The sequence below is a fragment of the Tyto alba genome, unplaced genomic scaffold, assembly GCF_018691265.1.
Source record: "Tyto alba isolate M040663 unplaced genomic scaffold, T.alba_DEE_v4.0 Super-Scaffold_29, whole genome shotgun sequence".
In the NCBI taxonomy this organism is placed as follows: Eukaryota; Metazoa; Chordata; class Aves; order Strigiformes; family Tytonidae; genus Tyto; species Tyto alba.
In genome coordinates this window covers 10,875,843-10,900,961 of record NW_024881303.1, presented here as the reverse complement: position 1 = coordinate 10,900,961, position 25,119 = coordinate 10,875,843, and the positions used below count along the sequence as shown (strand labels likewise).

Sequence of the window (25,119 nt, the reverse complement as noted above, 5' to 3'; positions counted from 1 at the left end):
TCCAATGCTGCTGCACTATTTTACACCAAAGGAGGTTCCGACCCACCTGTTTTCACCAGTTTCTGTTCCATTCGCATAGACGTATATATTAAGAACAGCTAATGCATAGCATGTTAATTAATAGTATGTAGTTGCTTTATGTGTGGCATATTGTGCCATGCATTGATTTTTAATCTGCTCAAACTAGCATTTGTCATGGAGGGTGAAAGTCTGATGTGAGAAATAGCCTCTTCATTTTCCCTGACAACTGTTAACACTGAGCTAGTCTTCGGTGCTCGTGCCGCAGGCAACTGCTCCTGCCAAAAATAAATGCAAAGACTGAGAAGATAACTGGTTTGCAAAATTAAACTCGGTCTCAAAAGTGATTAAATCAGGACAGAGAGGCACATCCTTAATTCCTGGAGACAGGAGCAGCTTCGTGGTGACTGTTTACCTCTGATGATGCAGTGAGAAAAAAAAGAACCCAAAACATTAAGGCAGAGCTTTGTTATGGTCTGTGGATGGGACAGTGGAGCTGTAATGGGGGAAAGTGTACTTAAACTGATTCTGGAGCCATAGATTAAGGGAAAGCACAAGGGTCTTGTGACTTCTCTACCACACAATCACGTCACAGCCCACACTCAGCATCTTAAAAACTGTCAACCTAAGTAAAGTCCCACCACCAAAATGCACATGGGACAGGTAGCTGTGACAGCTGAGAGCCAACCCCAATAAAACAGAAGACACAAAGACTTAGAGGTAAATGAGTTGACTATGGCCTCAAATATCAAGAATATTGTGGCCTCATTAGTCACGTTGCTCATGTGTGAGATAGAGACAAATGTTCCTCAGCTCAGCTCCTCAGCTGAAGGCGCTGGTACTAACCTAATTACAGCCAGAAGGAGGTCTGACCTGGTACATGATCTCTTAAGGTTACTGAGAAACACGTGGAAATAAACACAAAAAAAGAGCTTCAGGTAGTCATATTTCTGGCTTGGTGCAGTTTCCAACTCAGCATATGAAACAGCATAAACCAGGTGGTTTTGTAGAGCCCCGTTTCCATATTTCAGTCCAAGCCAAAAGTACCTGCCAGCTAACCCGCACTGGCTGGCCCCAGTTTATCCCATGCACGGATGTCGGGTACGCATCAGTGGCTGTCACTGGATTCCGTTATTGGTTATCAACAGAAAATTGTGTAGATCTATTTGGTTTTGAAAACAATAAACTCATGGGCTTTCTGAAGGTCAGATGACTCCCAAATATCCTATGTCATTATTGCTTTCTTATCACTAGACTCTCTTGTAAAGTTACAAGGTGTTTGCAAAATGTAGTCCCAGTGAAGCTTTAGAAAAATTAAAGGTTCAACGATTTATTCCCCTTCTCATTAGGATATTATTTATTTTGTAATGTAAAAATGTACAAGGATCAGTTCTAAAATTATATGGTGGACTTTGTGTTTAAAGATCTGTAGAGGGAGGATAACGTCTACTACTTGGTTAAATTCTAAGGTTCACAGAAGTTACTGCATAGCTGAGATGCAGCTCTATTATGCACCATTATTACCAAAGGCCTCAAGGTTCTGTAGGATCCTAGGGAAAAAGAAAAAAAAAAAAAAAAAAAAAAAGAAAAAAAAAGAAGAAAAAAGGGTAAATAAAATAGTGTAAAAAAATTATTATCAAATCAGAGATTCACATGTGAGCTCAAAATTAACCACTTTGTAGGTTCAAACAGAGGTCCTACCTTATGTCAGGGGTACATGCATTTTACATTGATCAAAGCGGAGCTTTGAATACTTGGCATAGGAGATGAAATATAAAGCTGTGATTTGCAAAGTAAAAAGACAACAACAGCAATAATGAGACATCAAAATAGATCTGAATGTCATGCTCCTGGGTGCAACAATAGTGATACCATATCTTGTGGGAGAGATGAAAAGCCAGGCAATGCGAGGTCACTGTTGTAACAATTACTTTAATAAGCATTTTAAAAGGGGATTAAGTGGAGTTTGCTATTTCTTGTAATATTTGGTCTTCATTTTCCTTGTGATTGATCAACAATTGATAAATAATGGCTTTTACTAAAATGCACAGTATGAGTGTCCTGGGTTGAGTGAGTGGTGGGGTTTTTTTTGGTGGCAGGGGAGGGGGCTGCCCCTGCAGCCCCCTGTGAGAAGCTTCTCGAAGCCCCCCCAGCTCCAAGTCAGCTCCACTTCTGTTTGGAAAATTGAGACCATCAGCAGCGCCTCTGCGATAATGTATTTAAGAAGGGACGTGGTGACGTGCAGGGGGACTTGTGAGGAGGAGTTGCTGCAGCTGCGTGAACACCAAGGTCAGTGGGGGAATGGAGGAAGAAAGGACGGGGGAGGTGTGCCGGAGCAGAGACCCCCCTGTATCCTGTGGTGAGACAGCAGGGCGGCCCCCCCGACACCCATGAAGATCTACGGTGGAGCAGACATTGATTTGTGGCCTGTGGCTTCCGCCTGATTGATCAAGGTGCTGTGACCAAAGAAGGCCGGGGTCTCGTGGGAAAAGGCAGCCCCGCTGCTGTAATTCAGTGCTGGGAGGATTGCAGCATGCGGGGGAGTCCCACACCGGAGCAGCTCGGGAAGGGCTGCAGCTGTGGGAGAGAGACTCCTGTGGAGGACTGTCTTCTGGGAGAGGGGGACCATGATGGAGCAAGGGGGGACAAGTTCCAGAAGCTCCCCCCACCGAAGATAAAGTGGCAGAACTGCCTGCACCCCCCATTCCCTGCCCCTGTGCTGCTGGGGGAGGAGGTAGAGATATCAGGAGCAGAGCTGAGCCTGGGAAGAAGGGAGGGGTGGGTGGAAGGTGTTCTCAAGATGTGGCAATGCTTCTCACTGTCCTACTCTGTTACGTGTTGTTAGTGTCTATAATAAATGTATGGGGTTTTTTCTTCCCCTAACGAGTCTGCCTTTTGCTCGTGACCATCTGTGGTGATTGGCTGTTAACCCGGATCAAATCACTACAATGAGCAAGATTTTCAGAGGTGCCTCATGACGTTTGGATAACCCACTAACACTGCCTCTACACAGACGGTAACAAACAGATCCATTCAACCCTGTACTCTGAGCCTGTGCTAACTACGACAAATTTAGCTAATATGTTCATTTGAGAGTCTCCTGCTAAGAGGTGCAGGACCCACTAGCTCAGACACATTGCTACGTGTCTTTCAGAGCAGAGGTGGACTGTGTCCAAGGGCAGGGGACACAGTCTGCGAGACAGGGGAATTCATGTCTGTCTGCATCCTTCTCTGCTGCTGTATCCTAATGCCTGCCTCTCTTCACAACAGGCAACTGAACAATCACCAAAAAGAACCCCTTCTAGGAAACTCAGATTGAGAATGGTAAAATGCAACACTCCAAAAATCAATAATCTTACCCAAAAGATTTCTCTCCACTCCTTCAGTAGCTACTAACCACAATGCAACTCAACTTCTGTGGGACCTCCAATCCCTACCACTCCCAGATGCATGTCATAGTAGAAATGACAAAATATTGAAGGAAACACACGGAACAGAACAACTGTTAGTGACACTGCTGAAGGATGTCTAAAAAATTTCTCCTGCTGCAAAGGACATTCCATTGAAAACAGCTGGCTGAACTCAGAGGGCTATTTTTTCCCTGACCAACTCCCATGACAATTCTTGTTGTTTAAGAAAATGCTCTGTACCTCAAATAAGTATAAAATTTTTCTCTTAAGTAAGAAGTTTCTGCATTCTGAAAAAAAAAGTTATATAAATGTGAAATGTCTTTATTAACATTTAATGGAGAATTGAGTGCTATATTGACACTAGAAAATGGACTGTATTATTTTTATACTGCAATATGCAAATATACTCATTGTTATTGCAGATTAGGAGACCAAATTTGCTAATGTTTTTTAATAATGTTTATTATATTTCTCTGACAAAAATACCCATTAAAATACCACTTAAAGAGCATGAAGACTACAGACATCTGAAATTAATTCTATTGTGTTTTTTTTTAAAAAAAAGTAAGTTTTAAAAATTCAAATCTGCATTTTTCTAGTTTTACAAATAGCCCACCAAATCAATATTTCAGGAGAGTGAATCAATATTTCAGTACACTGTGATATAAAGTAAAAAAAAATTGGTCTATTAACATCTTTTTATTAGGGTGTCAATTGCAGTGCACAAAATTTGCACATATGGGTAAAGAAATTGTTTCCTGAAAATGTGCAAATTGCTACTTCACTGAATGTAAATGAAGTGCTAATTGCTCTTTGCAAACAATATTTATGCAAATTATGCCTTACTATTGCATAGCAGTGTGGAGTTTACATTTACATTTGTCACATTTTTTTCTCCATCCATTTGACAGTGCCTGGACATCAGGACTTGAGCTATTACTCACTTTCCTTTCAAGACATTTTATGGAGACGTGAATGGGTAAAGAATGGGAAAGGGCCTGCAGACAGTAATATATCATGACCTAGAGGAGCAGAAGATCTAAATCTGTTCTGTTATTCTGGTTCATCATTCACTAAGCAAAGTATTTGCAATAAATGATTTAATATCAAATGTGCATTTTATTCTGTTTGCCTTTTGACCTATGATATGTTGGGAAACTCTAGAAAAGCTATTTAAAAAAATCCTCTGCTCTCCAAAATATACAGAGAATAACCTAAAGTAGCAGACACCATCAGACCAAATATTGAATTCAAATGGATATGTTTGGACTTCGGGGCTGGGGGGGGGGGGTTAACTGATATTAACCTAGTTTTAAGAGTTCGTTCCTTTCTTTTTTTTTGTTTGTTTTTCCCATTAATGTATCATTAATTTGGAGAAATCAACACACCTTGTCTAGAATTTCATGGTCATAAGCAAGAAGGGTCTTTAATCATTTAAATAATATCTGCTTGGTAATATTAATGAACATCAACTGAAAAATTTCATCTTGAAACCTTGAAAATTCCCTATACACTTTTTTTTTTATTTCCTGAGGTGAAATCCTTCTACACTTGATATTATTAGTTTTCCCACCAACTTCAGTGGCATTCAGATTAGCCTTTCATAGTTTTTTTTCCTAAAATCTATTCTTTGACATAAAACATTGTATTTTTTTTTCTTTTTATAATGTTTTTTACTGGCTACCATAACTTCAAGATCTCATGGCTGCTGGCAACTTGCTCCCAAAAAACAGAAGGCCAAAATTCAGTGAAAGGGGTCGAGTTTATTTCTTTTCAGGTTGAACAGATGGGACACACTACTATAGCACTGAGAAGTAAGGCACAATACAATATTAAAACAAATATTGCTGGAGGAAGGCAACAAATATGCCTAGGTGAACTGGACAGGACTCACAAATGATAGGAATTAGCTTTTATTGTTCTCCAGAAACAAGCAAGCTGCCTTCCTCAGGCATGGCCCAGTGGCCTGGGTTACCCTTTCCAGGGGAACTGCTGTTCCTGGCTCTGAGAGCAGCCATATCACTCACCCCCACAGGATAAAATGCCAAACCCTTCCTCCTTTGGTAGCACTGATGGGTTGTGTTGCATCTTATGGCCATAGGGTTCACCCCCATTCCAGCAAACCCTGGGGCAGCTGCTCTCCCAGCAACGGGTGTTCAGTGAGACTCACCCTTCTGTGCCAAAGGCAGGGCAGAGCAGTAGCACGTCATGAAACTCTGTCTCACAAGACAGAAGGAAAAAAAAAAGAAACAGGAAAAAAAAAAAAACCAGTGTGAAACTCCAAAGCCAGCCTTCAGTCTGCTTTTAATTTGGGGAGAGTTCTTTGAAACAGAGAGGATGTGTCAGACACAACCCAGCGTAAGTAGTGGGGCTCCAGGCTTTCCATTTTGGAGCATCTCTGAAGGTTTCTCGTTTGGAAAAGCTCTCCCTCTGTCAGTGCTTTCACACCCAGTTACTTCTTTCTCTGAGGAGAGATGGGAAACAGCAATCTTCTTTTTTTGCAGAGCGTTCCAGGATGGGCTACTTAAACTTCCCTAAGGAAATACTCTATCTTCTTCCATAGTGTTGGTAGAGGGAGTCTGAGGAATACAGCTTTTGTAAGAGATACATAAAACCTCTTTTTCCAGCCTTAGAGGTTGCTTCTCTGTCTCTAGGGCTATCCAGTCTTCAGGTACTTTCCAGTGAAATTCTCAAACATCCCTCAAATTCAGCTCTAGCTCAGCAATTGAAATTTCTTACGGCTTGGATATATAATGGAGTTCCTCTGGCTCAGTGAGTTACCTCACTCCAGCTGAGATGCAGCAACCACTTCTGTCCACAACATTAATGTCTTAATTCAAACACCCTAAAATGTTTTAATTCAAACTCTCTTGAGAGACCTTTAAACTAACATAGTTTACACAAAACAAGTGTCCTTTCTTCTTCCTGGTGCCCTCCTTTCCAATGCTCGATGCAACCTGCTGTACTTTTATCTGCATTTGGGACAACTGGTAGATGCTTGCTTCTTTAGCACTGTCTTGACTTCAATTTTCAGTAGTTGCCTCTAGCAAAACAAATCTGCACAGGATTTTTGTAGTGACAAAGTGTAAACAGGCTTCCCTTTAGCTCATCAAACCTATCTTGCATGAATATGAAAAAAAAGAGTTAAAATGCTGCAGTTTAACTCACACTTGGAATGGGCTTGGCAACCCCCAAAAGATTTTCCAATTCCCATTACCTTAATTTTCTCCAAAGATCTTGCCCCACTGCTGGAGGTGGGTCCCCTGGTAATACATTCTACCTTCAGTGAGTCAGACTATGTTTATGATCACATTTTTAATTACTCCAGAGAACATATGTTAATGCGCATTCATCTTCAGATCGAGGAACATTGGCCATATGGCTCCCATCTACAGAGAGGGAAAAGGTGTGTCAAATTCCTCACTCCATTAGCTCCCGACAAGATTAAATTTACATCCAAGGCTGGATGCAGCTTTGGTGCCAGCAAGATGAGCGCTGGAACCCTCAGCCAGCACAGCCCATGTGTCCTTTTGAGCCACAGGGCTCTCCGAGCACAGACCGGAGCTGCAGGGCACCACGAGCCCCGTCTGCAACACCCGGTGTAGGAAGCACAGCCCTGTCTGCCTGTAGGACCTGTTTCAATAAATGCTTAAATTGGAGCATGTCATGTGTCAAATGCTTCTCAGCTGCTTAAGCACGCTGTATAATCAGGGTGTTTGAGCCTGTTTTCTGCATGGGTGTATCCTCTTTGGGCCAGGAAAGAGGTGGGAGAGGCAGAGAACCAGTTGCAGCCTGAGGGAAAGCCACTAGAGTTTAAAGTCATCAGTTTTAAAGCCATGGCTTAGAAGTTTCAGAGTGTTTCCTCTACTCCTCATAACTAAAAGAGACTTGCCAGGGACAGGAACAGCAACATCAGACTTTGACATTTATCAGTCCAGGTGCATTGAGTGCATATCTTCTCCACAAAGGCAAAACCAGCACCTTCTCAACAGATGACGAACACTGATGCAATATTGCATCTAGCAACAGTGAGGTAATACTGCATGCAAACACATCCTCATCTCTTCCATTTTGAAAGTAATTGGTTTACTCTTATTTTAATTTTGCTATCGAGGAAGACAGGACACAAAGAGCAATCTGGGTTCAGCCCTTTCTCAGGCACCCAGGACGAAGTGCTGGCAGGATTCCTACCGAGGAATCACTGATCACTTGCAGACAAAGTGGCTGTAGAGGTGTCACCAAGGGCACGCTTTGATCTTCAGTTTTTTATTACTGGTGATGATATGTGAGAAGACAAGAATGTTATTTGCTCTCAGACCTGAGATTGAATTTCTAGTGCTGGCAGTTAGGGAGGAAAAAACCCAAACATATCCTTGAGAACACACGGCATCTCATATGGCAACCAGGGGAATAAAAAGGCATACTGCTATTTTTAAAATGGATTTTCTGAGTACAACTGCAGTTTAAAATATATGTATAAATAGCAATCCCTAGAGCCTGATAATGCCAGTCTCCTCCTGAACCAACAGCTTCCAAATAGTTTTGGTAGAAGGCGTCAGATTCCCTAATACCTCTCAAAATGGTGTAAAAACAGTCTCACACACATTTACAGACACATTCCAATGTTAAAGCAGTTATTTGGGATTTGCACAGCAGTCGCTGAAAACAAGATCTGACCCACAGTGCCCAAGTGTGATGGAAATACATGTTTCCCAAACACATTAATATTTTATTATGCCATGACAAGGCCTCCATTCTCATCGCCCTGGAGCAGGGGGGGATGCTGCCAGCTCCACTCGCAGATCTGGCTGTCAGTCTCCCAGCATATGCCAGCTCTCAGCATCATCACCCCGCTGCTGCAAAACTCCAGTATGGAGATAGGAAAAGGTCTCAGAGATGGGGGAGCATAAAACAGGTCCACCCCAGATGGTGCTTCATAATTAGCATTCCCTAATTCACTCTCTCTTTGTTCTCTGAGGGCTAGCTGCTCAAGGGTGCTCTCCCTCACATGAATTGCCATTTGCTCCCTCCAGCCCACCAGAAGAGCAACTTCAAACCAAAGCAGCCTCACATTCTTTCTTGTGTTGTTAAAGTGATTCAGGCTTGCAGGTTATCAATAATTTTTTTAAAAAAGGAACCGAGAAAAGGAAGTAGTTCTAAAGAAGCAGTCCCCTAGTGACCCGGACATTGCAATGGAGGTGTTAGATGCCCAGACAGCAGTGGGATTACCTACTGCATAGAACAGCCTGTGCACAGTGTCGGCGGATAATTAAGCAGGGAGGAATGGAATTCTTGAAAGCTGAGAGTGTTCAGTGAGAAGCTGTCTGAATGAATGAAAAGAAAATGCCCTGCATTTGCTTGCTGTTGTGTTAATTCCCGACTCCTGGTAGAAGAATTATCTCCCTGATCCAGTTTGTGCGTAATGGATAGTGTGGATGCTGCAGAGGCTGTTTGTGTTGCCTTTCTTTCCCCTGTCAGGCACCAACAGTATTGCTTTCTTTGCCTTTACAACAGAAGGTACTAACAAAAAATACGTTACAAGGAGTGATGCTTTGCTGATTTGACTCAGGGTCTTCAATCTGGTGATAACTTCTCCAGTGTAGGATATAATTTGGAGGCCAACCCTGTCAAAATTCAGCACACAAAATTCTAAGACATTGTATAATTAATATAATTTATTCAAATGACAAATTAGACTGCAGGGTTTTATTTATTCCAGTAAAGTCTGCCTCTTTTCTCCATTTCCATTTCTAAACTGTAATCTGGAGATGTTTTAAAACAAATACATAAGCTATTCATCACTGTTCACAAACATCCACCAAAAGTCAAATTTACCCTTGGTTTTAGTCCTAGAACAAATGTACAAATCATCCATTTCCAAAGGAAGATGTAACTTTAATCAGCATCAACCTCTAACGTTTTACAGGACATGATTTTCCAAAAGCTGCTGTCTCTTTTGTAACCTCTTAAGTTTAATTACCAGACAACGATCATAGGCTAAACCATTTGCTCATAAACTTTGTCTTTTTCCCAGTGTATTTAGTGAAGCTTGGGCAGGGTCTCATATTGCTCCTTTAGAGGAGAGTTTGTTCTTCTCTTCAAAGCACCTCCAGGAGAGGTTCACTGTAACTGGCAAGGGCCAGAAACCTCTGTAGAGAATCTCTTCCCAGAGTGCTTCCTTGGCCATCAAACCAACTCCACCACAGGACTGTCTTCCAGCATCCCAGGTATTGTCTCCTCCACCAAACTTTTCAGAGGTCACTTTTTCTCTTCCTTAGTGGGGAAGAAAGTGAAAGAAGCGCAAAGTACATACACTAAAAGGACTCTCAGCAACTAAGGGCCAAATTGTAGGGATGTGTAATAGATAATTTGTCTTATAAAATCATATTGGTCATAGACATAAACTTTGAAAACTTACTGGACTTCTCTTTTTCTTAGCATCCTGCCTGGCTCTGAGTTATTTTCCCCATAACAGTACATAGCTGCACTTCACCTCCATATATGGAACATTTAAAACAATTTCAGCCATGATTTCTGTTGTTTGGGGTTTATGTTGAATAATTATTTTTTAATCTCCATAGTCAAGTGCTCATAGAAAAGACAACATTACTCAAACCACAAAGTTGTACTCAATTAAAAATATCTCCCAACTTACACATCTGGGGTTTTTGTTTGTCTTATGTAAAACAATCCAGGTAGGTAGATGTCAATCAGTTGTTTGCCATGCTGAAGAGTTCCAGTCTATTTAATTGCTCCTCTAATTGCCTTATTGCCTTTTTTTTGTATCTATCTTCCTTGCTCCAAAGGATGCAGGGCACAAATATAAAAAGCTTTCATGCAAAGTAAGACGGCCTTGAAGCTCGTTTCCACCCCAGATTCCCCAGGAGTTTGGCAGTAAAAGCCCCCAGCCAGAAGACAGAGGAAGGTAAGTATGATGAACAGGAGCTTTGCATTTCCAGAATCTCCCTCGCCTTCCCCATTTTCAATGACAACTTCAGAGACTTTGGTTGCACACTTTCAGAGCAGAAACATTGTGAATGAGAGCAAGAACCCTTCCCCAGCCTGCTCTAATAATCAGCTGTGAGGTAACTACCTTTGCTGGTGGGGGACTAACTTCCTAAAGTCCCTTCTTGTACTCCTGGAAAAGCAGCAATTTTGCTCTCATTGTTCCTGCAGCAGAGTTCATATAAGAACTGCACAGCAGGCTGCCTCTGTCTGAGTTTGATTTTGTACTTTTTATGGCTCTGAGTGTCTTCATTTCGAATAAAAACCATTTTAACTGAAAACATGTAACTGTTCTTTGCATCTAGAAAACATAATGCTACACTGCAGTCTTTGGCTCTAAATGTGCACTTATAAATAACTTAACCAGTCACTCAGCAGCACGCTGTTGTTTCTCCTGCAGCAACAGAAACTGCCTCGAATTTGAACCTTGGAAGCAAGGGAAATGTGAAGTGGATACAGAGAGGGAACATATTCCTCTCCAGCTGACAACTCAAGGTTATGTCTGAGGTAAATAAAGTGTTGCTAAAGAGATTTCTCTCTCTTTTCTGATAATAAAGTTGCAACATGCTGAATTTGACTTCTTTTCATTATAGAAGAGCTGAACAGGTCAGAGGGTGGGCAGGTTTAATTTGTCGTTTCAGTATATGAGTGCCAAACAGCTTTCTGTTATGCCGAGGGAGTTAAACTAACCTTCCATCTCCCTAAGTGCAAGGTTTAGAGAAAGACAGGCAAATTCTCCAAGGCTTCTCTTTCTGCAAAATGCCTCCCTATTTTTATGGCTTATAGAAGCTGAAAGAAGATCTCAGGTCCTGTTTCAAGCAGCTGGGAAGTGTCTGACTGACCGACATATGACATTTACTGATGTCCAGAGCTACAAAGCAATTTTTCCCTTTTGCATCTTACATGCTTTTATTGTAAAAGAAGGATTATATAACCTTTCATGTTGTGGTGTCATACCATCCCTCCAAAGCAAAGGGTGCCAGGAAGGAACCAAAGGTGAATATTTATCTATGAGATCATTCAGCAGCTGCACATAGTGACAGAGAGCATTGCACATGCAGAAAAGCCTCCCATGAAGGAGTTTGTATTGCCTCTCTGTGTTGATAGGCAGTAAGTACAGGTAGCTTTCTCTGGCATCCGTAAAGTTCAACAGGTGTCACTATGCTATTTTTCTCCTTTCCAGCCAAACTTGTCGTTAATAGTGAAAAATAAATTTAAAATTAGCCTGATAAATTGATTTTTCCATCTAGGTCTAAGTACCAACACTCCAGGTGGGTACTGACTTGGCCATTACAGCAACAGCAAACTGCTGCCTGACCTTCTGCTGGCTCTCCCAGCTTTGTGTTAAGTTTCCGTGTTGTACCTCTATCCTTAAATGACTGTTCAAAGGCACAGCTGGGCCGCTTTAATGCTTCACTGCCTGTGGAAGGAGTGATCCTCCTCTCTCCACCTCATCACTTCTTTTCCTCTGTTCTCCTTTCCATTCTTCTGCTGTTTCCCCTCACTTGCCCTAGTCCTCAAAGAACCTCTTGCTGATCTTACGCAACTGGCAGAAAATTAAGAGAGTTAAAAATCCAGTTAATTTTATATATATATATATATAAATATATATATATAATTTTTATATTTGTTTTCTTCCAGCTAAGTGAGTCAAAATGGCCCAGTAAAGAGTCAGAGAAGCACTAAATCTAGCACAAGGGAGGAGGCAAGGCCACAGCATTAAGAAGGAGGGTAGAAGGAAGTGGAACAGGTCTTGTTCTGCCAGTCTTTAGGTCAGTTCTGTCAGTCTTTAAGTCAGTTCAGCCCTACGGGCAAGCCATGCAGAAAAGGTCCTTTGTTAGGTAAGCTAAGGGAGCCAGGAATGAAAGTCAGAGAAAAGAGGCCCGTAAGGACCAAAGGCACTGGCCAGAAATAGATGCCCCTCTCTTGGCAGGCAGCTGCCTTCTCCACCACAGGTCTTCAACCATTGCACACCAACAGCCTGGGTCTGCGATGGGGCTCACTCAGCAAGATCTAGTGCTAATGAATGCACGGGGACTGGAGCCCTGAAATGGGATAATTGCACCCATTTACCTCAGCAATGAAACGGCAGAATTGCCATCTTCTGGGAGAGCAGTGAGATTTTCTGTGTAATGCAGGGGTGATGTCTCATGTGGGAGTCCTCATGTGGGAGAAGAAGGCCAGACAAGAGTGCAGCTTTGATGTCACCACATCCCCATGTTGCAGATGCTGCTATAGCCCTGGCGATGAAGACAGAATCTATCCTCCAGGCTTTCTCCCCCTGAGTCCCAGTCCTCAGCTCCAGCACTGGAGGAGGCAAAGGACTTTGCCATTAGTAAAAGGTCAAACCAGGAATGACTATTAAATTTATGGATAACAGTGAAACATGGAAAGGCAGGATCACTGGAGGTCAAATATGTGGAATGAACAATTCCTAATTATTTTTTTTTAGAGCATTCCTATGTTGCATGGAAAAAACAATTAAGTGGTATACTTGTAGTATCTAATATTTTAAGTTTGCTTTAATAGTCCTTTACATCATTATGATCAGTTCTGTGAGTGCATAAATATCTCCATCTCTTCAACATTTTCTTCTTGACAGGTTAGTTTTCTACCCACAGAGATATTGATGAGACACGTTTGTGCTCCAGATATGTGCATTTTTCTGCATTTTCAAATAGGAACGACCATTATCTTTTTGCAAGCTGAATATTTTTTATACATCATTTACTAGTGACTAATGTGTGCTTCAGCCACAGGCTCCAAGGACTGTCATTTATCTTCCATAATGACCACAAGTTCTTAAACAACCAGCAACATATTGGCTGCAAAAGATGATCACAGAAGACTTAGTTACAGCGATCGGAACCAGAGCAAAATGTATATTGATATATCTCACTTTGGAAACAAACAAACAAAACAAAAAAAAAAACAGCCTTCTTTCTCTTGTGTGAAGTGTAATATAAAGTGAAAGAAGGTTTTAAGTAATGTAATAATATACAGTCTTATTTCTGTTTCTGAAGTGAGTTTGTCTTCTGGAAAAATCCAGTGTAGCTTCAGTGAAAATCAAAAATATCCTACAACGATAAACTTTCTAGTGTGCTGGTTGTCTGATTTCTTACTGCCACTGATTTTCTGTATAAACATTATAAGCAACAATACTTGTAAATATATTTAGGACCATGTCACTGGCCACAGGACACAAAATACTAATGTTAAGACACTGCTTATATATAAAAGGAATTGGATGCAGGTTTCCACAGAAAAATTTGTATCCTTTTAAGTAGTTGGATTAGCCATACAGATTTTCAAAGCACTGCATTGCAGAAGCTGGCCAAGTTTGTGCCAGAACATGCAGCTATGTCTTCTGGATAGAACTTAACAAGCAATGAAATCTCCCCTTGGGCTAAACATGAGCAAGAGCAATGGTATTACAGACAGAGCTCACCCTTCAGTCCACAAAAGCTGAATTTTGAGAACTCTGCCCAAGTCATGCCAGTCACTGTGCTCAATAAATAAATTCTGAGAAGTTCCCTGGGTGGTAGGAAGCTATTGGGTCCTTACAAACTTGTATTTCCAACCGTTTTCCAAATCATTCCCAGTGACAATATGGGATCATTTTTTACATGTTCCTAATGATTTCAAGTACTCTATTTGACCTTGATTTTCATGGGAAGGAAGCTCAGTGCTTGTTTGGATGTCTTCTTATAAGTATTTCCTCTTCTACAGTTTTACTGGCAGCTCAACAAATAGTTTCCCTAGTGCCAAATAAGTTCCAGCTATGCAACAATTTTTCCACATGCTTTCAGATGCTATAAAACAGCTTTATCTCCATTCTGTGTCTTGGGGTTGAGATTATTTTTTAGTATCTTTCCTCCTATTAATAAAGAGCAATGGAGTGATAAATGTGTATTTTACACAATACACATCACTATATATGTATATTGCTGCTTCCAGCGGTGCAGCCACCTCCTGCTGTGTGAAGGCTCTGTACAGCCTCCTCCTGTAAGCAGGCAAACCTACAGAAAGCATAAACCCAGGGAGCCTTTCATCAGCCCCATCAGCCAGGTGGTGAAACGTGGTGTCTGCAGGGAGCACCCAGAGCCAAATCTAAAGAGAAATCTCTTTGCCTTCTTTGGCTACAATGCCCTTTACTAATGTTCAAGAAGTGCAGCATATCCTTCCCTGTCAGGCAGCAAGTTTGCTACCATGGATTTCAGGGCAGCAGACTGGTCTCTTCAGGGATCTACTTGGTAGAGTACCATGGGATAAAGCCCTGGAGGGAGGGAAGAGGCGCCCAAGAAAGCTGGTTAATATTCAAAGATCACCTCCTTCAAGCTCAGGAGTGATGCATCCCAACAAAGAGGAAGTCAGGCAAAAATGCCAAGAGGCCTGAATGAATGAACAAGGAGCTCCTGGACAAGCTCAAACATGAAAGGGAAGCCTACAGAGAGTGGTAGCAAGGACAGGTAGCCTGGGAGAAATACAGAGAAATTGTCCAAGCAGTCAGGAATCAGGTTATGAAAGCTAAAGCCTTGATAGAATTAAATCTAGCCAGAGACATCAAGAGCAACAGGAAAAGCTTCTATAGGTACATTGGTGATAAAAGGAAGACCAGGGAGAATGTGGGTCCTCTCCAGAGGAAACAGAAGGTCTGGTTACCCAGCATATGAAGAAGGCTGAGGTACTCAATGAATTTTTCACCTTAGTCTTCACCGGCAAGTGCTGCAGCCACACTGCCCAAGACACAGAAGGCAAAGGTGGGGACTGGGAGAATGAAGAACTACCGCTGTAGGAGAGGATGAGGTTTGAGACCATCTAAGGAGCCTGATGGTGCACAAGTCCATGGGACGTGATGAGATGCATCCACCAGTCCTGAGGGAACTGGAAGATGAAGTGGCTAAGTCACTATCCACCCTATTTGGGAAGTTGTGGCAGTCTGGTGAAATCCCTTCTAACTGGAAAAGGGGAAACATAACTCCCATTTTCAAAAAGGGAAAAAAGGAAGACCTGGGGAGCTACAGGCCAGCCAGTGTCACCTCAGTGCCTGGCAAGATCACAGAGCAGATCCTCCTGGAAACTATGCTGGGGCACATGGAAAATAAGGAGGTGATTGGTGACAGCCAACATGGCTTCACTATAGGCAAATCAAGCCTGAAGAATTTGGTGGCCTTCTATGACGGGGTTACAGTGTTGGTGGATAAGGGAAGAGCAACTGACATCATCTACCTGGACTTGTGCAAAGCATTTGACACTGTCCCACACAACATCCTTGACTCTAAATTGGAGATACATTGATTTGACAGATGGACCACTTGGTAGATAAGGAATTGGCTGGATAGCCAGGGTCAATGGCTCAATGTCCAAGTGGAGAGCAGTGACGAGTGGCGTTCCTCAGGGGTCAGTGTTGGGACCAGCACTGTTTAACATAATTGTTGGCAACATGGACAGTGGGATTGAGTGGACCATCAGCAAGTTTGCCAACACTAAACTCTGTGGTGCAGTGAACACACTGGAGAGAAGCGATGCCATCCAGAGGGACCTTGCCTGTGCAAACCTCATGAAGTTCAACAAGGCCAAGTTCAAGGTCCTGCACATGTACCGGGGCAATCCCAAATACAAATACAGGCTGGGAGGAGAATGGATTGAGAGCAGCCCTGCAGAGAAGCACTTGGGGGTGTTGGCTGACAAGAAGCTCAACATGATCCAGCAATGTTTTTGCAGCCCAGAAAGCCAACTATATCCCAGGCTACATCAAAAGAAGCTTAACCAGCAGGTTGAGGGAGGTGATTCTTCTCTACTCTGTTCTTGTCAGACCGCATCTGAAGTACTGCATTCAGCTCTGGGACCCCCAACATAAGAAAGTCATGGACTTGCTTGAGCTGGAGAGGGACGTTTTACAAGGTCATGTAGCAATAGGTCAAGGGGTAACGGCTTTAAACTGAAAGAGGGTAGATTTAGATTAAAGAAGAAATTCTTTACTGTGAGGGTGGTGAGGCGCTGGCACAGGGTTCCCAGAGCAGCTGTGGCTGCCCCCTCCCTGGAAGGGCTCAAGGCCAGGTTGGACAGGGCTTTGAGCAACCTGGTCTAGTGGAAGGTGTCCCTGCCCATGGCAGTAGGGTTGGAACTAGATGATCTTTAAGATCTCTTCCAACCCAAACCATTCTATTAAATCTGTTTTCGTATTACAGTTTGTGAATGTGTTTGCCCAGGTATTCTTCATTTTCTCTTCCAAAATATGGCCACTGATAAAGATGGATGGCTTTTGACAAAGAACATCAGTCATCTTCAGAAATCTGATGAAGCAACTGTGTGCTCAAACTGTTATGCATGAGCCCAAAAAATGTTGATCTTGAAAAGGAACATCATTGTCTGTGTGTGTGTTTTGTAGCAACAGTAATACGTACCTTGGGAACATTTAATCTATAGTATCAACACTATTTATGGCATCTGGAGTTTTACATGGCTAAAGTAATTACTGTGATAAATGCCAGCAATATTTTAAAATTAACATTGAAGCTTTCTTCGATTTAGAAGCAGAAGACTCTTAATTGGCAAAGATGGGATTGCAGTAAATTACTTTGCTATTTAGGGCCTGATTCAGCATAGCTGATGCACAGAGAGATCTGTATTTTCATCCTGAAGTCAATTGGCTTTCTTGACTACTGGAGTGCTGAAGTGGTCACAAGACCAGGTCTGGTGACTCTTTTCCCTCTTCATGTCCTGAGTGATTTCAGCTTCATCTTTTCCTCCTGGTGTAGGAGTCAACAAGTCTTCTGTGTCTCAGAGCATATCCTACAGCTTAGCTTCCAGATGGACAGATAAGTCCAGCTCCATCTATTCCTACTCTACTGTGATAACATCACACAACCAATATCAGCAGAGACGCCCAAGAAGGGTCCCAAGCTTCCTTCAAACCACTTCCAAAGCAAGTGAGTGTAATCTTAACTCTTGTCAAAAATGCTTCTTAACACCTGGGGGTCACTTAAGATTGAGATAAGTCATGGGCTGACATCTAAGACAGTTTGGAACCTATCATCACCACCAATAAAAGAGCATAATCAAACTACTATCTCTAAAGGAGCACGTTCAGCCTCTGCCATGGACTGCTCTGGTGTTGCAACAGCTCATTTGCAGCCCAGGGGAGTTTTGTCTGAGAGAGGATTGAAGGACCACAGCCTAACTTTTGTGTGGCACCTCAAAGATGAAAATGCTATTCAAGATGATAATACTTTCTCTGAACTGGTAAAGGAGTATCCAAACTGCTGTGCTATCAGAAAGTTATCTTTCCAGCGAAACATTCTCAAAGACCCTTGAATCACATAGTTGAGTCAGTCTAATGGTCACTGCTGGTGAGAAAGGGCAGATCTTATCCTTTCTGGCTCCCTGTTTTCTTTTTCCCCTGCTCCCAGCTGTGTATTTCTGCTTCTCTTGATGTGACTGGAATGGTTTTCCTCGTTCTTGCTGAACTGAGTGAATTCACTAACATGGCAGAAAACTAACCCAGAAAGAAAGGTGAGTTGGCTCATGCAAGGGTCAGGACAGGATCGCTGTTGGAGTGCAGGTGAGGGTGAGGAGGAAAGGAACAGAGGGGAAGAAAATCTCTTTTTTTCAGTGAAAATCAATCACTGGGGCAACTTGACTGTGTTGTATGATCATGTCCTCCACTGATGATGGGAAATGTCTATGTTTCAAGGGATGACCAAGGGATGAAAAGTCTCCTCCACCATCATCCTTTCAAATCTACTGCAAAGTCAAATGAGCTAAGAACTATTTCTGGGCAGTAAAATGATTTTTGGCACTAACCCATTTTAGTAGTTGTCTCTGCAGAAGGTACTGATATTCATGCTGGAAAGTCAGGACAGGGAATTCTCCTCCACTCTTAGTTCATCTCTTTCCACAAACCGCTACAGTTGTTTAAGCTAAGAAAAAAACACAATGGTTTCTTTCTTTTACCAAACACCCGATCCCACCTGTAGTACAGCCCTGCCCCATCCTTCAGGATCACAGCCTGTAAGCACCAACTATTCCTTGCAATTAGTGGAGTATTACTAACACATAAACTGCATTATGAAGTGAATACTAAATTGTATACAGGGAGAATTTCCCCTTTCCCCTCTTTACCACCAGTGTGTAAAAGGAACCCATCTTTCATAGGCATGCCAAAGAGCGATAGTTCATGCTTGGGAGAAAATTACAAGACAGGTTTTATAGCAATTCAGGCAAGGGATCCCCACTATGCAAATAAAATACAGCACATCCATGCAACACTTCATGACAGCCTTGCTCAGTATTTCATAGCAAGGATGGGTGGTGGGTGGCTGTTGGGAGTTCTTCAGCTCCTGCAGAGCCATTGACAGACTGCAGATCTCCTGTGTTTTCCTACATGGGTTTCTTCAGTGCATGAGAGAAGGCAGGCTGCAAAGAGCGGGAGAAGGAGATGGCACATGTCATGTCCATCTCTTGACCTCTCTCTCTCTGTGGTACGGTGCCTGAGCTCAACCAAGGCTTTTAGATATTGAGTTGTTTAGGTTATGGACCATGCTTTCTACTCAGTCAGTGTATTCTGCCTCTGAGCCCTGCTCACAGGCCCTGATATTGTTAATAGAGAACTGCCCATGCTGTTTCAAAATGAGCAAAAGTTTCAGGCATTAAACGGAGTCAGCAGATACCTGATATAATCATATATTCAGCTACAAGATCTTCATTTAACCTGAACACAAACTGCAGGGCCTTTCCCTTTTTTCCTCAGGAATTACTCCTGTTTTGCATTCCAGAACACTTGTCACCCTGGTGAATATTAATTAAAAGTTGTAATTAATTAAAATGTCAATTAATTCTTTTATTTTATTCTTCAGGGTAATCTTGTATTCTGTGCAAGAGAGAGAAGAAAATGAACTTACCAGAATGAAATAAAACAAATCTCATTGTAAGTAATACTGCATTGTAAATCCCGAAATAAGTGATTGTCTGGCCAACATTTGGTCAAGGGAGAGGGGGAGGGTTTGGGAGCACATCCATGAAGGCAGACAGACCAGCACATTGCGACAGTTTGGGGACCACCTATGGCCAATTTATGAATTCCAGCTGTGATTTTATGAGTGCTCTGTGCATTTACGAGTTGTGATTGTCATTTTTTGTAGGCTCACAGCTTATGTTAAAGAGAGATGGGACTGTGACTCAGTGACCATCTCTGAAATAGGAGGTTGTCAGGACCAGAAACAGTGAGGAGCCGTGCTTTAGCAGCACAACAGCTGGTTATGGGCTCAGCAAAACTATTTTTCTAAACCTGAATCCTACCAGGGTAGAAACCAATCAGGAAATCACCAGTTTGGTCACAGTGATCACAAGGAAGGAAGGGCATGGAAGCTAAAACTAGAGGATTTTTTCAGTAGAGTTGAAAGCTTTTTGAGTCAATGTAAATGTGAATCTGGCATAAAACTGCAAGAGTGAGCAGAAGTGCAGAAGTTACCATGAAGAGCATGTGCAAAGGGGTTCATTTTGGGATAGCAACAGCCTTGCTCCATGGTATAGATTTATTCCAGGTGTTGCTGAAACAAAAAAGACATGTTGGTGTATTTTCACAGAGAAATTGAAAAGAAGTAAACTTTCTATCCAGAATGTCACCATGGGAATCGTTATTTTTTGTATATAATATGGGAATTCTTATCAATCACTTCCACAGAGGCTGCAGCTAATCTTTGACTTGTTTTGGAAGAACACTAATCACAGCATTACCTGTGAGAGATTAATAATATAAGGATGAAAATTCCCATACATGTAAAATCAACATATTGGCATGTTGTTTACCTGGAATTGTTGATCTTCCACTCTGTTATTGTTCCATTTCCTTGCAAAGTTTCTCAGAAACCATCGTTATTGTATCTTGCTTCCTCCTCTTCCTCTCCAGGGGCAGTTCTTTCCAGATCAAGGCAAACAATGAGTTTGCACAGCATTCTCACCAGACATTATGAAATACTGCTTTGTAGACCTTTCCTGTCAGCTCACACAGACGAATCTATTGAGAGACTTGGGTTGTTTTTTAAAATGTGCATTTGCCCTTAATAATAGCTGAGTACAAAATGCAGTGCAATATAAATACAGCCTTTCCTTCTCTCTTTTGTGTTTTTCTTCAGTATATTTCTAAACCCAGATGCATCATCACCACAGGCAGGATTTTTCTTACCAAAAGAAGTCAGAAATGTGATGTCTGTATCTAAGCAAGTCACCTTGACCTCTGTCTACAGTCACGGAAGCACTTCCAAGGCATCATTCATCTCATTCTAAAATAGATGAGATGAACCATGGCCTTAAATACCTTCTTTGCATCCACTGTATCAGGAGCTTTGCATGACCAGCTCTGAGGTAGACATAGATGTTACAAGTCAGATGGCAGGCAGCTTTTTCTAGACGTCTTTATTGGTCAGAGAAAAGCCAGGAAACCAGTCTCATTTTTGCTTCTAATTTCACACCTGTAATCTCAGTTCTATAATGATTTGGCTTCCCATAATACAGGACATTAATCTGGTAAGAATGTATAACTATTCTTCTTTCTGATAATTTTGGATTTTATTCAGAAATTGCAGAGCTAAAAAATAATCTGAGATTTCTAAGCAGGTTTGCCAGACTGTACAAACTCTATGATGATTTGAAATTCAGACTGCCCAATGACATAGTTACAGGTACTCATGCAGCAATCATGTGTTGGATTTGTCCATGTGCAAATTCACATCGGAGTTACATTCGTGTAACAGAGAAACAAGGGGACATCATGACATGGTCCCAGAGATCACCAGCAGGAGTTCAGCCAGAGAGTTTCTCTTAGCAAGACCAGCTCTGCGTGTTTCCAGATCATACAGAGGGAAGATGCTGTTCAAGGTGGGGACTTCAGAGATTTTAAGTTTCAAAGACTGAGTTGGGAGATCTGCTCAAACCAGCACTGCTGCTGAGAAAGAGGTGTATGAATTTGGACTACATTAGATGCTTCTTCTGAGTTTGAGTTTTAGTGGCTGAGCACCAGAAAATGGTGTCTCCAAAGCTCCAACTGAAATGTCAAAGGACAGCTAGAGTCTGGATTTCATTAGCAGTTAGCCCTATGCATTGGCTGGCAGATATTTTCACGTATACTCAAAGGCATAATGTACACCTCATAAAAAAAGGAGACGGTATTTGCAAGATATGCCACAATTTACACTGATCTGCCTGCAAGCTGGATCAGGCCCAGGTAGCTGGAGATTAGTGGAGTGCAGCTCAGCCAGTGTGTTGCTTTTGCTGTCACCTCCAACCCACGGGTTTCTTCACTGCTCTTTTGAGAAAATCCAGCCTGATAATGCCTACGGAGTAGTGGGAAAGCAAAGCACAAGACCATTGTCTTGACGGGACACTTTAAATAAGGTCAATTGACTGGAAAAGCGAGCACCTGCCTAAGGTTCCTTACTCTGGAAGGACCCAGACTACTTTGCCACACACTCTTATAGCAGTCTAAGCTTCCTCCTGTGATAGCAAAAAAAAAAAAAAGACTCTCAATTGGGGAGGGAAGAGCAGCAGATTAGCACACAGTACACTGAGTAACATCCCAACATCTGCTGTCACAGATTTGCTGACAGCTGTTTCTGCAGAGTAGCTGGAAAATCTGATAATACTAAATATGAAATTTCTTGTTATCTGTGCAAAGGCAAGTGCCACTTTCTAATATGACCATAAAGGATGATCTGCAGCTTTGAGTAAATGCTGCCAGCTACACCTGGACATCCCCTTCAGCACCTCCCCTGAGAACAAACAGCTGGACACAGCTGCACCAGGGCTGCCTCCCAGAAGGTGACACACAAAGAGGCACTTTTGGTCCCCAAGGGAGGTTTTTCATACTACATGGTTTAATGTTATTGGCAGCTTCAGAGAGGGTCCACTCACTGCCAGAGTGAGCCCAGGAAGGACACGACTGGTGTGGCAACTCCATAAAAGCTCTAAAGACTGTTGAGTAAGTACAAAAACTTTCCTTTCACTGGGTCCCAGTTAGCTTGGGCGGAAAATGAACCACTGCACTCCTGTGCTGTGCAAAATGAACTGGCGTCCACTCAGCTTGTAAAAGACAGTGGTGTTTAGCACAAACCTACAGCTGGGTTTATTTTGCACTGAAGACCCGCTGTTGCAGGCACTCAGAGGATGCATGTGAGCAGGGATGGAAACCAGGCATAGGGCTGTGTGAAGAAGACTGAATTCTGCTGCCCCCCCCAGTCTAGGTTTAGCAGGGATATGCTGATGGAGTTTACCAGGGCAGTAGTGCTGTCAAACACTCATTTTCTAATGAGCCCAGTCCTATGCTGAGACCTGGGTATAACATTTAGTGACTATAACTTATTTTAATTTCAGTGGTTAAGAATGAGAGCAGGACAAAACTGTGAAGTTTTTCCCTTAATTACCTTTTAAAATCTGCTCTTACAGTAAATGACACACAAACACGGATAATAGCAAGACTCAATCCTAATAACAGTTGTGCATTTTTGCAAATTTCAGTTATCTGCATGGCAGCCCACAATCAGTGGTAATACCAGAAATGTGTGAAATCCTGAGTACATGCATTACTTAAGAGGCCCATTAAACACAATTCTCATTCTTGGTTTCACAGATTAGTGAGTAGCTGGTGTTCCCAGATGCCATTCATGGCCAGATAACACAGAGGGAGAAGCAGAAGTTACTTCTGTGGTGGGTGAATTGGGCCCTGTCTGACAACTGGGATCATGTGTAATTCTTTAAAACACAAAAATCCTAAAGAAAAAGATTTCATCTCTGTGAAAAACAGTATTCAGAATTACCAAGAACTGTTGTAGCAGGTCTGTTAGATGATCAAACAGGAATATTTCTACTCTCAGCATTTTGCCAGTTAAGGACACAGTTCTGTGGTGCTGCCTGTTCCCACACTGCTTTAGGTTTTGGATTTGCCATTTGTGAGTCATGGGGATACTGCTCCAAATGCAACTTTATCAAGCAAGTTGACACTTCAAACATTTCTAATTTTGTTTAAAGACACAGTTTGCATGCTACACATAAAATTTATGCTTCTTCATGACACACCTCTTGGACAGAGACTGCCAGTGCCCTGACAACTGGTGGATTTGTTTCCCCAAACATTTTAGCTCCTGTCAACAACTTAGTCCTGCCTGACTGCATTGTCAATGAAAAATGCTGTCCTCATGACACTTAATATGCATCCAATTGATGCAAAAGAGATACCAAAACTCATAGTTGGTTGCTCTGATGAAAAAAACAGGTGCCTATTTCAGAAGTCTAAATGCTGATTTTAGAAGTCAAATGCATGTGGCTGATATATTAAAACCTGCATTTCACAGTCAAAAAAGCAAGTCAAAAAACTGAGTGAATACCCGTTTCAGGTGCCTAGGTGTCCATGTTTTCTTTGCATACACACATTTCTCACTCCCTCCTTCTGCCAGCTCTTCCAGCCTTTGGCGGGGAGTGTGAGGTATGAATCAAACCAACACACGTAGGTGTCTCCTTCAAAAAGTAGGGAACTAAAAAGTAGAAGGGAACTGTGAGTCAGTATTTACATACAGAAATCATCACGATCCCCAAACACCTGAATATCTCCCATTCACGTTCATGTTATAGCAACGGCAGCACAGACCAACTCACAAGCTCCATGTGGATGCTACAAGAGAAGGTCCTTATTGTGAGGTGGATGATAAGGTTCTCTGCACGGACCACGGACAGCCTTACAGTGACAACGTGTGTTACAAGTGACTTGAGGAACTGGACCCGTACGGTGCCCTGAGGCCACCAGCATCTCAGAACTCAGCTCTGAAGATCTCATCACATGGCTCATTTCAACAAGACAACAGAAGACAATGAACCAGCCCTGAAGGTACTGGAGTGGTGAAACCCACGCAGCAGGAGAGTTTGCACATAGTCTCTGGTCTTTCCCAGGTCTAGCTCACTGTAAACTGTGCAAATATCCCACAGCAGTGTGGAACTGGGGGGTACAGTTCAGTTGTTCACAGTGACGAATATATCTGTTAGAAGTGTCATGCAAACATAAAGACATATTCCCCATATAACTAAGTTCTGATTTGGGAAGTGGAGCAGTCCAACAGAAGTCATCGTTACTCTAATGTACCTCAGATCATAATCAGTCCCTACACACAGGTTAGTGTTTGGACGTTTCAGTCCAGACAGAGACTTTTTTAATTTCAGCAAAATATATTATATTTCATTAGTTCATTACAGTAATTATTTTTGTTACTTCACATTTTTAGTGCTTTATAATTAAGCCAGGAGCTGTGACAAAATGTGAGTTACAGCACAACGAGTCACACTTAGGTGTTTTTAACTGGGAGTCCGAAGGCCGTGTGCCACTGAATAAGCGAGGTATGAATTTACTGGGCTGTAAATGATACCCTCATGTGCTTTATTGAGAAGATAAACCAGCTCACAAAGCAGAGGATTTCAGGGCTAAGGATAAAAAGCTGTGCTGATCCCTTGGCTAAACTCAGGAGCACTGCATGGACAAGGTCAGAATGTATTTAAAGGATGCTACTACTTCCCTGCTACCCCAGAAACACTACCACAAACTTCTGTTTTCTCCTTAATTTCAGTGACGTACACAAGACACTTTGTGGGTGTATAGTAATGAAGTTTCAAGACACCAAGTCTTATTTACTGAGCTCTGTGGCTT

The 25,119-nt window shown here is 42.2% G+C and overlaps 1 long non-coding RNA gene across 2 annotated transcripts; it reads right to left on the bottom strand.

The window, feature by feature from the left end:
* Positions 1-9,198: 9,198 nt before the first annotated feature.
* LOC116958870 lies at positions 9,199-23,947 on the bottom strand. 2 transcript variants are annotated; one of them, XR_004405508.2, is made up of 3 exons: positions 23,813-23,947; positions 20,244-20,351; positions 9,199-9,701 (listed from the first exon to the last, which is right to left on the bottom strand). It is a non-coding gene; the product is annotated as an uncharacterized LOC116958870 (long non-coding RNA). The 2 variants fall into 2 exon arrangements; XR_004405509.2 differs by lacking the exon at positions 9,199-9,701 and adding an exon at positions 19,909-19,984.
* Between the last annotated feature and the right edge of the window lie 1,172 nt (positions 23,948-25,119).